The sequence below is a fragment of the Hordeum vulgare genome, chromosome 3H (genome assembly GCF_904849725.1).
Source record: "Hordeum vulgare subsp. vulgare chromosome 3H, MorexV3_pseudomolecules_assembly, whole genome shotgun sequence".
Lineage (NCBI taxonomy): Eukaryota > Viridiplantae > Streptophyta > Magnoliopsida > Poales > Poaceae > Hordeum > Hordeum vulgare.
In genome coordinates, this window is record NC_058520.1 from 207,016,796 (window position 1) to 207,033,752 (window position 16,957).

General features: G+C 45.5%; 2 pseudogenes; one reads left to right on the top strand and one right to left on the bottom strand.

Moving 5' to 3' along the window:
• Positions 1-3,553: 3,553 nt before the first annotated feature.
• Positions 3,554-4,873, bottom strand: LOC123441629 (annotated as a pseudogene).
• Positions 4,874-13,866: 8,993 nt separating this feature from the next.
• On the top strand, positions 13,867-16,654 carry LOC123441630 (annotated as a pseudogene).
• The last annotated feature ends 303 nt before the right edge of the window (positions 16,655-16,957 follow it).

Below are 16,957 nucleotides of genomic sequence, written 5' to 3' on the forward strand. Positions count from 1 at the left end.
GGAGTGGCGAGGAAATATACGAGCTGTTGAAAAATTGGAAAGAGTGCCCACCGCCGGTAAAGGCGCCAGAGCCGGGAAACAAGCGAAAGGCGCCCGAGCCGCTGCTGAAGGTATGGAAAACTAGGTCTGTTTTCTGGGACTTGCCGTACTGGAAGATCCTCCGTGGGCCTCACAGCCTTGATGTCATGCATATCATGAAGAACATGTGCGAGAGTCTGCTTGGTACCCTGCTCAACATGCCAGAGAGGACCAAAGATGGACCAAAAGCAAGGGCAGACTTGAGATCAATGGGCATCAGGGAGGAGCTTCACGCTAATAATGATTATGATGATGATGATGATGATGATGATGATGAGGCGAAGCAGGACATGGAAAGTCGTTGCAAAGGCAAAAAGGCCAAGAACACCGGAAATGACTTCCCTCCCGCGTGCTTCACTCTAAGTCAGGAGGAGATCGATCAGTTTTTCACCTGCCTCGTAGGAGTAAAACTTCCTTACGGTTACGCGAGGAAGATAAGCAGGTACCTAGACTCAACGAAGTAGAAGTTCAGAGGGATGAAGTCTCAGAACTGTCACGTGCTGATGACGCAGATACTTCCAGTTGCAATCTGTGGGATCATGGACGCGCACGTCCGTGAAATGCTATTTGGCCTATGCAATTTTTTCGACGTCATCTCCCGGAAGTCGGTTGGCGTGAAGCAACTCAGCAGGCTACAGGAAGAGATCGTGGTCATACTATGCGAGCTTGAGATGTACTACCCGCCCGCATTCTTCGATGTCATGGTGCATCTGCTGGTCCATATCATGGAGGATATCATCCAACTCGGGCCGACGTTCCTGCACAACATGATGTCGTTCGAAAGGATGAATGGTGTCATCAAAGGATACGTTCGCAACATGTCACGTCCAGAGGGAAGCATAGCCAGGGGCTTTCTGACCGAAGAGTGCATCTCCTACTGCACGAATTATCTAGGCATCGAGAACCCCGTTGGTCTGCCCGTCAACAGGCACCTCGGCAGGCTCGCTGGATGGGGTCACCGTGAGGGTCGCCGCGAAATGCATGTCGACTTCGAGGGTCGACTCGCCGACTTTGAAAGAGGAAACCTAGTCGCGCTACAACACATAGACGTGGTCGATCCTTGGGTCGTAGAGCACAAAACCTTTATTGAGAAGACGTACAATGACCGAGGCCAACAAAGGACGGACAGAGATATAATCAAAGAGCACAACTCATGTTTCACGCGTTGGTTCAAGCAGAAGCTTCTGTCGTACGCTTTACATGAGGATTCTTCCGCGGAAGAACAACTCATATTCGCCTTGTCACAGGGCGCCGAGCACAACCTAATGACGTATGAGGCGTACAATATTAACGGCTACACATTCTACACAGAAGGAAAGGACATGAAGAGCGATGGTTATCAGAACTCCGGTGTAACGATGGAATCCTACACCGGTAACAACAAGGACAGATACTATGGAAGGATCGAGGAGATCTGGGAGCTGAGCTACGCTGCAGAGAAGGTCCCGATGTTCCGTGTCAGATGGGCCAAGAGCGTCATACAAGAAGACCGGTATTTCACCAACATGGTTATACCCGAAGCGAAATCCAAGACCGCGGGCGCAAACGTCACCGCGAAAAATGAGCCATGGGTACTGGCTTCCCAAGTGGACCAATGAGCAAGACTTCGACAAGTACGGCGACCTGAAGATGGAACATGACGATGATGATGATGTAGCAGCATACACCACAAGAAGAAGCAGGACCACCCTGCCTAAAGGACATCCGTTCAAGAGAAGAACTCCATTTATGCAAAATAAGGGCAAGAAGATTGTGAACAGATAGCTGGCTAAGATCGATTGTATTTAAATTGTAGCCTTCATTTCTCGATTGTATTTCGACATTTTCAAATTTGATGATATTTTTTCATATTCAATATGAAAAAATATTGAATATTCATGAGGACACTCGATCTTGATCCCCCTCCATCTCGATCTCTATTCCCCCTCGCAAGATCCCCCTCGCCGCCGAGCACCCCCTGCACCCTCCCCCGCTCCACCACCGTCGTCGTCGGCATACTTACCACTAGAACACGTATTCACAAGATTCAACTCCATTCATAGGCATCTACTTGCAAACATCAAAAAAATATACCACCTCCTGCTAGGACCAAAACCCACGCACCACTGTGCTACTACTTCAGAGATTAACAAGGTAGAGAAGGCGCACCTCATGTACATGCACCATTACTATATAAAAAAGATTCTAATGGCGCACCGCTCGGGGTGCGCCATTCCCAACCCGGCTGCCCTCGCGCGCCTCTACTCGGTCTGCCCTCCCTCGCGCGCCCTCAACCCCGCCCACCCCTTCCCCCATCTTCGTCCACGCAGCCCACGGAGCTCTCGCGGCGCTAGGGTTTGCTCCAGCCCCGAAGCCGCGCACCCAAACGCCCCCTCCTCTTTTCTCCCGCAGCCTCCCCCTACCCCCTTTCCACTGCCCAGCGGCACCGGCCGTCTCCCCAAACCCTAGCTCCACCGCCGCAGAGGGCCACCACCTCCCCGACCTCACCTTCCTCGGCCGCCACCTCAAGTCCCCCTGCAACACCCACGCCGTCCTCGTCCTCTCCATCGGCGGCGCCCCTTCCTCCAAACCTGCAGAGAAGCACCAGTAAATAGCCAGGTAAATAGATTATATACCTTGGGAGTACACATAGGGGGGAGCTATGCCTGGAAGGACGGCCAGGGCGGTGGAAGATGTGTACACACTGATTGTAAATTGCAGCTTAGTTCGTATGGTGATATGCAAGGTTTTGTTATTTGAGTCTGAATAGTTTATCTGTTGTGCAATCTCCATTTATCTTCATGAATCCTCATCAAGGGCACATCCTTTTCCTTTCAGATACATCACCAGTGAGGATATACTATGGAGGGGCATCATCAAGGTTAGCTATTTTTATCGATCACATGGCTTGTTGGGTTGTCACTTCGTTACCTCAAAATTAGCATATTGCTCGAAGTGTGGTGCTATACCAAATACTCAGCCTAGTTTCATTATTACTTTGCCTTTGGAGGAGTAGCATTATAAACAAAAAAATATTCAATTTCCCTTGCTTCTGAGGCTAAAACAAGTAATAGTTCTTGTTTCAGTGTCTGGCCTGTGCTGGGGTGGCCTAGGGTGCGTGTTTTGTGTTGTGCACCGATTTATTGATGCAATTGGGGCCTGGGTGGCTCCCTTTACTCGAAACTTATGATGTATAGAGGGTAGAAAAGTAGCAAATGATCAGAATACTTACAAATTATACACAATAACTTTGCGATCGTTGATGCTTTGAAAATGAGTGCTGATGTCCTCATATGTAGCCTGCAAGAACAATTCGTTTTAAGTGAATGTGGCCAAGCAATCATTCAAGTATCACCTTGGAAATTATCTTGTTTGAACAATCTAGAATTGACTTCAAACAAGTCTAGAAATTTATTGTCATACAGCTGGAAGTTCCCCACTGTTTGTCAAAAAGAGTAAAAAAGGAGCACCTATACTTGCCAGTTTCAGTACATATAACTTGGAAAATTGGGGACATTCATTGTTGTATCTCGATAAATAGGCTTGCTTGTGGGTGCAAACCTGCTTCCACGAGCGTTTGGGAGTTCTTTTCGGGACCGTATGTTACCCGCGGAAAATTAGAAACTAGGTTGTACTTCTCCGCTTTCAAGCAATCCAAAGAATCAACATAGTCATATATGGAGGTAATGGTGGCGGAACTATGGAATCTCCTTTCTTTGCGCTCTCCAGTTGGAAATATTATAAGAACCTGCAGAATTGTGAGCATGGCTCGGAGTTAGTTCAAAGACTTGTGATAAAATTATGACGCCACTACTACTACTATCAAGTAACAACATATAACTCATGTTCAGATAATGCAGGTCGCGTATACATAGATAATATCAAAATGAGGAACGATGTGTCCCTATCTAGCCCCTTAGAAAGTTACTAAAGGTGTACCAAGTGAGCGATAATTAATATGGATAGGGGGTAACAAATTAGGAAGATAAATGCAGCATAAGGTACTACACTGATATTTGGTGATCAATAAAAGAAGAAAAATGCTTGAAAAGCAGAAAGATGTGGTTCTGCTCCTGTTATACTAGAGTAAGAATTGGCAAAAGGTTGTTGATAACGTGCAAAGAGCGTTAAACATACGCGAGTAACGTCAGGCCCTTTCTCAGGCTCAGCGTCAAGAGCCATTGCCTTCTCTTGACGTCTCCTTGCAAGAGCGGCTTCCTTTTCAGCTGCTTCTTGGACTGCCTTGGCTTGTGCTTCCTCGTCTTCTATACGCTTCCTCTCAGCCTCCGCAGCCTCTCTTTCAAGTATTTCTTGTTCCTCTCTCCTTTGGCGTTCCCTGGCCTGGTCATAATTGCGTGATTAAATAAGTGCTATCATCAAAACACCTTAAACAATGAACTTACAAATGTGATCCTTATGAAGGCATGGTGCCTTTTAGAGAAGAAAAACCAAGGAGTTATTACAACATCTGACCTACCTTCCTTTCTTACCATTAGACAGGCATGGATACTCTTTTATAACCAAAGCACAAACAAAAAACCTATAGAAGGATCCATAAGTCATACCTGATCAGCTTCAAGGGCAGCTCTGTAAGCAGCATCTTGTTCCTCACGCAAACTTGACTGTTTAGTCTTTCTTCAGCTTCAATCCTGGCAGCAACAAGGGACGCAGTGCACTCTTCAACAACTCTTTGAAGAATTGTTATCATCTCTTCAGGTGATTTGGGCCCCTCAACCTTTGGAAGATCAAAAGAAAATGCATGAGCAACACTGACCAACTGTACAAAGTGTTCACGGTTTCGTTTTTCCTTGTACATACACTGTATATATACAACATGTACCTAGTCTTTTGCCAAAAATAATGGGTATTCAACTGAATACCCTTGAATTGAGGTGGGCCCGCCCCTATTGAAGACCGTGGGTTGCGGTTGAGCTTGGTCAGCCAGTGCAAGAAAAAACAATTCAGTACCTATTCTATGGTCGTGCGTACCCTTGCGACTACAGTTTACTAAGTAGCCTCTGGGTGTTCCCTAGTGTAATTTATGGTTCCGGCTAGTCATCTTGTCACAGGGTTTTGTGGCCTAGTCTTGCGCAAGACCTGATGTTTATTTTAGTTAAAAACTGGTCCTGTAAGGGTAACTGTTTCTTGACTTTAAGACCAATATTTTGTGTTCAAGTACAATTGATCCGAATCGGCATGTTGCTATTACGCCTGTGTTTATCAGGCAACATCATCTAGTGATACTGAATAATGCTTCTGCAGTATTATCTACTATAAAAAGAATAGTGCTCACGATTAGCAAACAACTTCTATTAAATGGTCTCCTATGGAATGATGATGAATGTACAAGAGATATATCCATTGTCCACACAACAAGCTTTTCCAAGTTCCAAACACATTTTACATGCGCAAGAGTACATGACTATTTTACTATGTGTAATAACGCAACAGTACATGACTATTTTACATGCGTTGTCATACTTAACGCATGCCTAATTTTAACACTAAATCAACTTCATTAATTTTCAGGTACAGTACTCTGACGGAATTACCTTCTGCAAAGTGCAGAGGAGCAAAATTGTTCTAATCAGCAGCTGCACAGCACAGTCACTTGGATCAGCGGAAGAGGAGCATCAGCAGCATGGGCAGAGGAGCAGCAGTCGCTAGTTCTTCAGGTACAATGGGGGGACAACAGATATTGCTATCTGAAAAATGAGTTAGCTAGTCATCTAAGTTGAGCTGATTTTGATTTCTGTATGTTATGGGGGGACAACATATATGGCTATATGTTCATTCTTGAGGGTACAGACTTGCTAAACTATTGATGATTTTTTGTTGGGTGACCTATTTTTGTCCATATGAAAGCAGAGGACCATATGGTATGTGTCCTTTTCAGCCATATGAAAGTAGAGGCACATTGTGGTGCTAGTTTGCTGGGTTTTGTTTCCGACCATCGTGTCGTGATGATTTTGCGGGTACCCTGAGAGGCCCTTGAGTTTGCTAGAATGTCGATTAACTTCCGTTCCGGCAAATTCGGGTACTCCATATGTCCTATTTTCAGCAAAGGTCATGCTGAAATTTTTCGTGAATTTTAGCATGACTTTGCTAAAAATAGGACATATGGGGTACTTGCAACTAATGCATGGGCCGGGGTATATTAGTACTTAATTAAGTAGGATCAACTGCACCTTTATTCTTGCTGCATTAAACCATAGGTGGCAATAGAGCCAAGTGATTGGGCCCAACTTAGATTTCTCCTCCCCTTTTCTTGATAGGGTATATTATTAGAAGATACCCATATATATCAGTCAACCTAGGGTGCCTCGGCATCGATAAACCCTAAATGATGAAAACTTAACTTAGCATTTAGGGTGCCTCAGCGTCGACAAACCCTAAATTATAAAACCTTGGCTTTTTGGGTGACTCGGTGTCGATAAAAACCTAAATGATGAAAGCTTAGGCTTTTAGGGTGCCTCGGCGTCGAAAAACCCTAAATGATAAAAGCCTGGCTATTAGGATGCCTCGGTGTCGACAAACCCTAAATGATGAGACCATGATCTTGTTCCTTGACAATAACCAAGTTTTTTACCAAACTTTTTTCCTATTTAGTGCAAAACATGGCCCACAACGATGAGGCCGGCGGTTCGGGCAAGGCATTCTGGGAGCTGTCCGAGGAGATGGAGGAAGAACCTCGCCGCTATGAGGACACCGGGGAAGACACCGATCCCGAGTACACAACCCCTAGTGGCGCCGGGAATGACACCACTGATGGTGCCGCCGAGGATGCCACCACTGATGATGGCAGCGCAAGCAAAGATGGCAGCTAATCGAAGAGGCAACAGAAGGACCGGCGCACGAACGTGCTCAACACCGTAAAGGAGGAATTTACTGAAGTGAACTCCGACGGGTATCCAACGGCGCCCAAAGAAATAGTCAAGGGGTACGGGGTTCAGCTCGGGTGCATTCTCCGGAGCACTGTCTTGATCAACACCGAGAACCTAAGGCATAAGGACCGAGGGAATTTGCGCAACCTCCTCTTCACGAAGCTGCACGAACAATACAAGTTCCCCGGTGACGTCGCAAACACATGCCTCTCAAGGAATAAAGTGAACAGTGCCGCCCTCACGAAGATGAGCAAGGCCCTGTCTACTTGGCAAAGCGTGGTGAAGAAAATGATTGACAAAGGTGATAGTTATGAGAAGATCAAGGCGAAAAATCCTTCGATCAGCGAAGATGACTACAAGGAGTTCAAGATCAAGTGCGAGAGCAAGGCAACCGCGGAATCAAGTCCGTGGGGGAAATAAATGCGGGAGTTGAACTTAGGGGTCCACCAACTATGTCCCGGTGGTTACAGAGTGGCGGAACCTATATGGGACAAGGAGGACGCGGAGCGTGCCGAGCAAGGCCTACCACCCCGCTTCGAGAAATACGGTGACAAGCAGACCAGGAACTATGTCAGGGCCCGGTACAAGGTGGACCCGGTAAAAAAGGAGCCTACCATGGATGCGAAGACCAGGGCGCTTGTGCTTGTTCTGGTAAGGAATACACCCCCACGTAATTAGCTCCATATGGTTGCATTCTAATTAATGAAGCCAAATTTCTAAATGGTTCATTCCTTCCGCAGGACACTGAAAGCAGTAGCGCGGGGTCGTCTCAGAGCTCCCATTGGGACACCAATTTAAATAGGGCGTTTAACATAATGAAAAGCAAGGATAAGTCCAGTAAGCCGTCGTCAGTTGGTCGTGTGGCCGGCAAAGGCTTGTCCACGAAATGGTCGTCATACTATAACGCTGGTGGGCGAAAGGAGAGAAATACCAACTTGGAAATCCAGTCGCGCGAGGTTGAAGAACTCATGGCAAAAGTGGCGCGGATTCCGGAGATGGTCCAAGAGCTAGTGCAACACCAAGTGGGAGGGGTGATCACCACCATTGTGCCTACCTTGATTGAGGGGCTGCAGGCGTGGATTGTGGGCGGCCAACAGGGGCCGCCCCCTGTTCCCAGCTTCACGGCCAGCAACTCGCACAACGTGCAGGCGGCGCCATTGGTGTCTCCGGCGCGGGCTCCATTGGTGTCTCCGGCGCAGGCACGGGCATTGGACCTTATTAATGCACCCGGGTGTGCGAAGAATACGCCGGCCGGCACCTCGGCAGCAAGCGGCCGCTCCGTCACTTGCATGCCTGCCATTGGTGGTGCCTCAACATTAGCCGAGCTTGACACCATCACGGTAACTAAACCTCTCTCGGCCGATGACTTCATCTCCTTGCCTTTGATTGGGCATCCCCTGACGCCCTACATGTTTTCACAGGGCGCCAGCGCCGACGTTCCATGCACTCTCCTGCACTTCGTGGGCGGCGAGTTGATCGATGTCGCCAAGGGCAGAATCATTCAACCGGGCAACCCCATGTTCCACGGTAAACTGATGCCACCCACCACGTATAGGGTTCAACTGGTTCGGGTGCTGCCAGGCTACAATGACTTGTTACCTCTGTTCCACCCCGTTGGGGCCGACAAAGATGATGTGATGACCCTCAGCGCCTGCTTAAGCTGGGGCTTGCTTTGGCCGAAGAGCCAGATTCGTTTGGCGGCGGGGGAAACCACCCCACAGACAACACCGCCTGTCGTGCCAGCGCCAAGCCATGGCAAGACCGCCTCAACGCTACTAGACATGCATATGGCACAGGATCCGGACATGCATATGGCACAGGATCCGGACGACGACAACGATGGTACATCTACCAAGGTCGATAAGTACTTCTCCGAACATGGGTATGGTGAGGTATTCTTGGGGCCTCCTTCTCAAGAACCCAACGCTCCAAAAGACGACCGCGATCTAGCTGGTACCGCGGAGAAACCCAATTGCAACAGGCGTTTTCTGGCGTTTAGTTTTGAGGAGACGCCTCCAGCTGCCGCCTTCACCGAGCTCAACACACTCAAGAAGGTGGTCTCTTAGCAGAACTGGATCCCATTACGTCAGCAGAAGAAGGGACGGAAAAGAAAGACTAACAAGGGTGCGAGCCAGCCGGCACCGAGTACGATCCATGCTCTGCACGGGCCACCTTCACCTAATGCTATCTCGAGGAGGGTGCATGTGGCGGGTAGGCCGATGCTACCGACTAATTTACTCAATGCTGCAACCGGTGCTATGCGGAGTCTGCATGACAGTGTTCTTTGTTTGGAGAAGCGGCGTCTCTCCGAGAATAATGTGGCATACCCGATTTTCGTGTCCAAGGTGCTAGAGGGAAAGGGATTTGTCGATAGCGCCCTCGGGGGTATGATCGTCCTGCGGTTTGCTGACATCTTCGCTATGTTTAACCTTCATCCGCTGCACTACACCTTCGTTCGGCTATTTTCGCTGAGTATGGAGATGCGGATCATTAGAGACAAGACGCCGGACCTAGTGATAGTCGACCCCTTCTATATGCGTGCCAAGATCTTGGGCAGCGCTGGGGACCGGCAAGTCGTGAGTTCATACCTCGAAGGCGTTATTCTGGCAAACTCAGATAAGGATAACTTCCTCGTGCCTTACTTTCCCTGGTAAGTTATCCCCTCATCGCCCCGTAACATATGATTTCTTAGATTTTGATCATCCTTTTTTTTCTAACATTCCGTGTTTTGTGCAGTGACACACGTTGCACACTCATCCTCTTAAGCCCGAAATATTCCACGGCCACGTATTTTGACTTGAACCGTCAGTTGAAAAAAGACTACACAAATATCAAGAAAGTTATTGATGAAGCTCTTCCCGGCTACGCTATATCTGGAGGCACCTTCAGCAGGACAAGTCTTAGGCACGGCAAGCACGTGTTCACCCACAATACGATGTTCCCCTGCGTCAAGCAGCCACCTAGCTGTCAGAAGGATGCCTACTACGCCCTCCATCACATGCGGGCAATCATACGGGACAGTGATCACCTTTGGCTACCAAATGATCTAAAAGATTGGGCCGCACACTTGTTGGCAATCCAGGATGCGGACATCTGACAAGAATTCTTCCGCATCCAGTCGGAGTTTAGGGAAATCATCCATCAAGATGTCCTTCATACCTCGGGGCAGTTCTACATCAAATCTCCGTTGTCCAATAGTGAGATAGATACAACGCTACAAATGCAGGCTGACAACGACCGCAATTTCATGACCATCACGAAAGACGGCGGCTTCATCCACGTTCCCTTCAATTGCTACTAATTCATGTTGCAATATTAAACTTTAATGAACTTGTATGTCTCTTTGGTTTGGACAGTCGTTCAACTTATATGTAATCGATGCTATTTATTAGTAGGACCATGAATCGTGTTGTTATAGTTGTAATATTAAACTTTAATGAACTTGTATGTCTCTGTGAATTGCTACTAACGTTTTGTTTGGCTAGTGCATAGAGATGTTGTCGTATGTCGTGTACAAGGGTAAGGTTCCCGGAGTCTTTGACGACTGGGAGGAGTGTCGGAGGCAGGTTCACCGATTCAGCGGTAACAGTTACAAAGGATACACCACAAGGGCGGAGGCGGAAGTTAGATACGCGCGCTATCTAGCGGGAGAGATGAGGGAGTGTTGGAGGAACCGGATGAAGACTAGTTTCATTGCGATTATGCTCATCGTGATTACCGCAGCTCTCTTCTATGTGATGGTAGTTTAGATGGTCGATATCAACTTGTAATGTGAAGACAAACTCGCTAATCGCGGTCTCGAGACTTGTAATGTTCGAACTTTGTTCAGTATTTTAAATTTGGTGACTAATATGATGAATTGTATTCAGAGAGTAATCTTCTATTGTATTTGATAAATCTGTTGTTTATATGTTGTGCTCTCTATATTCTATGCAATAATATGTTTTGTAATCTGTGCAAATATTAGAAAAATAAATAAATACCTGATATTCATACTACTGGCGCACCACTCAGCACTTTAGTGGCGCACTGCAAAAGCACACTAGTGGCGCATCGTCAACTAGTGCGCCATTAGTAAGCCAGAGCACATGGGTAAATATGGCCCTGGGAGGCATAATAATGGCGCACCATAAGCTATACTAATGGAGCACTTCCTGGTGCGCCATTAATATACCAGATACTAATGGCGCACCACGAGCTATACTAATGGCACACTTCTTGGTGCGCCATTAGTATACCAGATACTAATGGCACACCATGAGAAATACTAATGGCGCACTGCCTGGTGCGCCATTAGTAAAAAGAATCTAATGGCGTGATGCTAGTGGCGCACCTATAGTGCGCCATTAGTAGCCAAAATAGGTGCGCCACTAGCAGGCCTTTTCCTAGTAGTGGGGGTTAAAGTGGAGAAGAAAGTGTCGCATCAACTAGGCGGATCTACGGGCTATGCAGATGCCCATCAATCAATATCAATGCGAGGAGATGCCCATCAATCAATATCAATGCGTGGAGTGGGGATTGCCATGCAACGTATGCACTAGAGCTATAAGTGTATGAAAGCTCAACTGAAGTTAAATGGGTGTGCATCCAACTTGCTTCTTCATGAAGACCTCGGGCATTTGAGGAAGCCCGTTATTTGAATATACAAGCCAGGTTCTATAATAAAAAATTCCCACTAGCATATGGAAGTGACAAAACATGAGGCTCTCTATATGAAAAACATGGCACTACTTTGAGCACAAATGTTGAAAAAGAGGTAGTAGCACTGCCCGTTCTCTCTTTTCTCCCATTTATATTTTTCCTTTTTTTTCTTTTTTCTTCTTTTTTCGTTTTTCTTTTTTTCTTTTTTGTTTTTTCTTTCTTTCTTTCTTTCTTTTTTCTCGGAGTCTCCACCCCACTTGTAGTGGAATCATTGTCTCCATCATCCTTTCCTCACTCACACAGTTTCGTAATAAGGAAAAGCATCACACTTATATTTACTTACAACTAGATATGAAAAACTACTATACAATATGACTCTATATGAATGCCTCTGGCAGTGTACCAGGATGCTCTATGATCTACAGTAACATGTAAACAACGATCAATGGTGGCTTTGCCACAAATACTATGTCAGCTATATGATCAAGCCACTTGTGTAGCGAAGTGCTATCCAAACTGTTTTTAACCCATTTCCATGACGCAGTTTCAAACCGTCGCCTATCATGTGTGAGTGACGGGGGAGTCCATCACACACGCCATAGAAAACCCACCGGCGATGGTGAACAATGAACGCAAATGTTTGGCAAAACTAAACGTATGGGATGTACACATCTATCACAAATGAGTGTTACCTGTCAACCATTTCATATAAGGCGTACTTACTATACGGTCCATCCTTCCGACTCGTGTTAGATCACACTACATCGCTCGCGCTATTATGTGGAACACCGTTTACAATATGCATAGAATCGCAAACAGTTGATGATTATAAAGCATGTATGATTAGAGGACTATCACAGACATTTAGTTCCAGTATGAGCATTTGTGATAGGATATAAGTGTGCATACGCTAATCGTTATAAAGCTGTATGCGAAGGTTGAATCTATCCCACACGCGACACTTTTGATTAATGTTTTTTGATTTATGAAATGTTCCAAACGTGTCATCCATACTTCCCAAATGTTTCATCCGTACTACCTCTGTTGGATGAAGGCCTATCGCACGCGTTCTTCTTTGACCAACGTTTATGACGGGCACTACATCATAAGTAGTTCATGATGTGTGATAAGGAGACCATCAAAAACACTTCACGATAAGTAACTGTGTGCGCTGGTGTTTCTAATCTCACACGTTATTTCTCGGCTAATCGTATGCGCAACACAAATTCATCGCACACGCCACAAGAGGAGAAACATGCGTGATTTTGAATTTGATCGCAGATGTTTTGCTTTCTTAAACTGTGTGCATTGTAATGGCATACAGAGCATAATTTACCCCTAATTTAATACCCGCATTCATACTTCACATAATTAAAATTTGAAAGTAGGAAATCATGTATTTCATGTTGAATCATGTTTAAATATTGGTTGAAGAACGAATGCATAATTAGATTCACATGTACATATACTCAATAAGTACATAAGAATCAGTTGACAAAAAAGGAAAACTTTAGAAGGGACAAATAAAGAATGATGGAACCACAGTTGTATTAAAAATGGTAAAGAGAGAGCACTACTAGAAAAATGGCTATATCTAATATGGACATTAATGGCGCACCATGTATGTGGTGCGCCACTGCTATATAGAAGTGGCGCACCAGATATAGGTGCGCCATTAATGGCCATATTACTAATTGCACACCTGGTGTGTGGTGTGCCATTACTAGTTTTGTCCTAGCCCCACACCCTTCCCAGACTTAGCAGTGGCGCACCAGGGGAAAGTGCGCCATTACTAGTTTTAACTAGTAATGGCGCACCACGCATGGTGCGCCACTACTAACAATTTTTTTTCAATTTTTTTTTCAAAACTAGTAATGGCGCACCACACACCAGGTGCGCCATTAGTAACCCTGGTTACCAATGGCGCATTCTTAGGAGGTGCGCCATTGGTAACCACACACCAGGCGCACAATGGTTTTATCACCCTATTTGCATTTTCCTTTTCTTTTCTCCAAGCCAACGGAAAAAACCTCTGTCCCCTCCCCTCCTCTCGTCTGTGCCCTCCCAAAAGCCGCCCCTTCCCAAAGAAAGAACCACACACGCGAGGGCACAACCAACCCGCCGTCGCCGCCTCCACCTCCTCCTCCGATCCCCCAAGGTAAGCCCCCCTCACCCTCATCCGCCCGATCCCGGATCCTCTCCCGCGATCTCACGTGCTCGTATTCCCGCGATCCCCGTTCTTCCCAGGAGCCGTCGCGTCCCGAAAGGAGCAGCAGATCCATCCATGGCGGCGCCTGGGTCCAAGCTGGTGCAGCTGCAGGCCAAGGCCTGCGAGGCGACGTGGTTCGCGGGCAGGCACGGCCGCGCCTACCACAAGACCCTCATGAAGAAGAACAAGTAGTTCGTCGTGCAGCCCCCCGCCGTCGAAAAGTGTTAGGATCTCTCCAAGCAGCTCTTCTACACCCGAATCGCCAGGTCCATTCCCCATCTCCCTCCCTCTCCATCCTTTCCTCCCGGCGGTCCTTTTTTTGGCGCCTTTGTTCGCGGATCGAATTGATTGCATGGTCCTTCTATGCATATATGGATCGATGCAGTTACTATTGCTATATGTCCAACCTATTGCTTGTTCGTGATTCAAAATGCTATAATTCTTGCCATGACTTGTCAGACAAACAATGCCCTAGGTCTGACTGTTATTTGGGGCATGTGATTTTGTAAAGATTACTAGTGTTGCTAGTCTAAACATAACTTGTTTGTTAGTGTAACCTAATTCATATTCCATCTTTGTTGACTTGTGGCTGATTGATGAATGAGGTAGTAATAATACTACATTATGCAGGTGTTCATATTGGGCAAACCATGGAACAATGTTATGAAAAATGGGGTGATATGATGATCTTATCTGATCTACAAGAAATGGAACACTGATAGATAAATTACCAGTTATTCAAGAAACCTAATTTAAGAAACCTAATACAAGAAATGGAACATTGATTGATGAATGTGACACTTATGTCAAGTTGTGAGCTTGCATGTCGGTCTAGCCATATGTGGTTTCAATTTCATGATGACCACAAAGATGGAGCAACGAACTTAACCTGTAATTATTAGCTTTGAATTGATTATCAGGGAATAATCCTTGAGATAAACGGTTTTCTTAACTTTTTTTATCTGTGTATAATTTCTACAGATGATTTGAAATCCGAATATTAGCCGTACTAATCAGTAATGCAACTCTTGTGATTATAGTGCTTCGCTAATCTCTGTTAGCTATGCTTCCGTAAAAAAATTATATGTCGTGGGACACTTATGTCAAGTTGTATAAGGTTTTCATTTCTTGATGGCCACCCCTGTTTTGACGCCTATGCGCATCGTCGGTGTATCGTGGCCGGTCGGATGCTTTCGTTCCCCATCGGTGCTCACCACCTGGGGATGATCTGTTTGTATGCTAAGTTTCCGGGGTAGAGAGCTGGAAGAACGAACTTAACTCTACCTGTAATGTTTTGTCTCATTAGAGTATGCTTTTTTTTTAAATTGGTCAGAGAACAATCTTGGAGATAATTTGTTTGGTAAAGGTTTTTATTTGTTCATGTTTCTTTTCACCTTACACCTGGCATGATCTCTAGAGATGATTTGTAATGTGAATGTTGGTGGTATTAACCCATGATTCAATCATCATGGTAATTTTGCTTTGGTAATCTCTGTTAGCTATGCTTTTGTAAAATTTGTGGCAGTGTCTCAACATATATATGGTGGTCCATGATTTCTGTTTGTTTTTTGGCACCTTAGACAAAGCATAATTTGTACACAGGATCTGAGTATTAGTCATGCCCCAAATTGGGGTGTTAGTCTCTGTTTGCTATGCTTCTGTAAAATTTATGGCATGGAATACATATCTGAAAATATATGGTGGTCCATGTCATCTACAAAAGTAGTTGCAAGCAATGTATGCATAGCTCGCAGCAACAATGTTTATAATTAACTTTGACCCAATCAACACCATGGAACCAGATGTGATGACCGTGATGGCTATAGTAAACCACCAGTGAATACTAAGACAACTAAGACACTGTTTGTAATTAAGTTTGACCCAATCAACACAAGAGTCAGTGATCTTGAACGGCATTTTGGTCCATTTGGGAGGATTTCAAATGTTCGGATAAGGAAGAACTTTTCTTTTGTGCAATTTGAAACTTAGGAAGAAGCCTCAAAAGCACTAGATGCTACTCATTTGATGTAAGTGCCACTTTCACCTGTCTTTGAGTTTGTAAAGTGAGCCGAACCTGACTACAGTTGGCATGTTGGTAGCTAGTACCACATTCATCTGTTTCTACAGAAGTTCAATTTTTGAGCAGAATGTGACTGCAGTTCGCATGTTGGTAGTAGTTAGTACCAGTTCCACCTGTTTCTACGGAAGTTCAGTTTTTGAGCAGAATCTGACAACAGTTGGGATGTTGATAGTTGGTACCAGTTCCACATTTTTTCTATAGAAGTTTAGCTTTTGATACATGTATTTCATGTTGTTTCATAAGCTTATGTAATATGGATTGTTTGAAAATAGTCGTGCAATGTAAACTTACGCCTGATTGATCCTTTTTCCCTTGTGCAGGAAGTTACTGGACAGGGTGATTTCTGTTGAGTATGCCTTCAGGGATGATAGTGAACCAGGTGACAAGTAGGACAAGCCAAGTAGAGGTGGTGGTGGCTATGGAAGGCAGGATGACAGTCCATATCGCCGTTCTGTTAGCCCAGTGTACCGAAGGTCATGACCTAGTCCTGACTATGGTCGTCCAGTGAGTCCTCAGTATGGTGCATATGGCAGGAGCATGAGTCCTATCCATGATCGCTATTGAAGGTGATGCCCTTGCATTGTTTTTGATTGATCTTCATATGGTTGCACTCGTACATTGTTTTCGTTTGATCTTCGTTTGGTTGCTTTTGTCTTCCGATCCTTTTGTTGCATACTTATATATTGCTAATATATTATCTGTGAATTCCTACTAACATTTTGTTTGTCTAGTGCATAGAGATGCCGTCGTATGTCATGTACAAGGGTGAGGTTCCCGGAGCCTACGACGACTGGGAGGAGTGTCGGAGACAGGTTCACCGTTTCAGCGGTCACAGTTACAAAGGGTACACCACTAGGGCGGAGGCAAAAGCTAGATACACGCGCTATCTAGCGGGAGAGAGGAGGGAGCGGAGGAGGAACCGGATGAAGATCAGTTTCATCGCGATGATGCTCATTGTGAACACAACCCTCTTCTATGTGATGGTAGTTTAGATATCGACTTGTAATGTGAAGACAAACTTGTAGTGTTCTAACTTTGTTCGGTATTTTGAATTAGGAGACTAATATGATGAATTGTATTCAGAGA